Genomic DNA, 2,160 nt, shown 5'->3' with positions numbered 1-2,160 from the left:
CCTTTTACTAAGGAACACTGATTTTCTCAAGTCTCAGTGTGTGGAGGGGGTGGGAGTTTGGTGGGGAAGCTTTTCAATTTGAAAAGCTTTGCCATTTTTTGTTTCAATCATGACTAATATATAAAAGTCCTTGGTCAGCATTGCCAGTTGCTACCTGGTCACTGCCTCCCCGAGGGGTAATGAGGCCATCCAGAGTTTTAATGATTAAAATAGTTTATTATTTGTATTCACATCATCATTAAGAAAAATAACTTCTAGTGGATCAATATGGCAAATGAGTAAACCAGAAGATGGCGTTGAAGATTAGCAATTACATTTAAAAACAAGGTCGTGGTGTGAAGGCTCAGAGTTTCACGCAATGACTGTTGTTCTGAACTAAAAGCAGAGGATGTAGATGAGTGAGGGAGGGTATGTTGAAAATGACTAAACCCGGTGCAGAGGACACGTGTACGAAAGTGCAAAAATTTGCCATTTTTATCCTTAGCAAACTCCTCTCTGGTACGTTTGTGAACGTTTGAGGGGAAGGTAACTATTGACTAAAATATAATGCAACAAGAAGGCAACGACCTTTGCTTTGTTCACTAATGTGTTCCAAGTGCCTAGGACAGTTCCTGACAAGTAGTAGGTGCTCAAAATATATTTGTCAAATGAACAAATCTGTGAAAGGAAAGGAAGAAAAACAGGTTGTGACCAGATCTTTTTTTGAACAAAACCCTGTTGTTTATTACATAGACTTTGGTAATGGAAAACTTACTTGGGTGAAATAAAAAATGGCATCCTGTTAATTTCTGAGAATGTCTGTTGGTTGTAGGAAAGCATACCTATCCACACCTCACTACCTGTTTTGCTCTAGCCTAAACCTAGTTTCTCCTTTGCTTAGGAGACATTGACCCAACATATAAGATTAAAACAAAACTGAGAAATAAGTGAAATCAAAAGCTTTTCAAAAGTTGCAAGTTGACCTACGGCGGTGGTGGTCTAAAATCATATAGAAACCAGTGATCTGATGGTTTACCTGAAAATGCGAAGTAAATACACATACTCAGCATCCCAGACCATCTGGTGAAAGCTCAACGGGTGAAAACTCAGAGAGTTAATTTTGCGATTAAAGACATCTTGGAAAAGTATGTAAAATCGCTGGTCCACTTAAGTATTATTCCTATTTTGGACTATTATTTATTTATTTTGAGATGGAGTCTTGCTCTGCTGCCCGGGGCTAGTGCAGTGGCACCATCTCGGCTCACTGCAACTTCAGCCTCCCGGGTTCAAGCGATTATCGTGGCTCGTCCTCCCAAGCAGCTGGGACCACAGGAGCCCGCCACCACGCCCGGCTAATTTTTGTATTTTTAGTAGAGATGGGGTTTCACCGTGTTGGCCAGGCTGGTCTCGAACTCCTGACCTCAGGCGATCCACCGCCTCGGCCTCCCAAAGTGCTGGGATTACAGGCTTGAACCCCAGCGCCCGGCCTATTTTGGGCTTTTATACCCCACTAGGAAACTGCTTTCCTCCAGGTTGAGGTTAAAACGACATCATTTTAAGGTGAACTAAGTCTGGAAGTGATTAAGCACTTGGATCCTTGGGGATCTCTCCCCGCCGCCATCTCTTTTATGCTAAGATAATTAAAACTTTGGGGCCGGGGCATTGTCTGAGTCACTTCAGTTCACCAGCCTAATAGATGCGAAGGGATGTAAGCATGGCAGGCGCGCAGAGACAGTATTTGAATCAAGCTCGAGGGGGCCAGGCCATTTCCTATTTCTTCTTAGTGAGTGCGATGTTCTCCAAGCGCCGCGGAGGGGCAGGGTTCTCGGTGCCGGCCTTGCCAGGCTCTCCCGCAGCCTCCACTCCAGCTCCATCTGGGCCGTTCCTCCGTCTTCGGTTCCGCACTCTGCAAAGCCAAGTCCCCCTCGCACCGGACTCCCGCCGCTGCACGCCCCAGTCTCCCGCCCCGCACGTCGCCGCAGTTTAGCTGCCGTCGGTGACTGACCGGCCTCCGGAGGTCCCGGCGCAAAGGCGAGATTCGCATGTCGCACCTCGCCCTTCGCGGGAAACGGCCCGAGGGACAGTCCCCGAAGCCGAGGCGGCGCGCGCGCGGCGCGGGGGGTCGCCAGGGCGCGGGAACCCCACGCTTCCCGCGGGCCCCGGGGCTCGCCCGCCCGGCCC

Source organism: Rhinopithecus bieti, unplaced genomic scaffold (genome assembly GCF_001698545.2).
Source record: "Rhinopithecus bieti isolate Rb0 unplaced genomic scaffold, ASM169854v2 scaffold_35122, whole genome shotgun sequence".
NCBI lineage: Eukaryota > Metazoa > Chordata > Mammalia > Primates > Cercopithecidae > Rhinopithecus > Rhinopithecus bieti.
Note: the sequence above shows the minus strand (reverse complement) of the source record.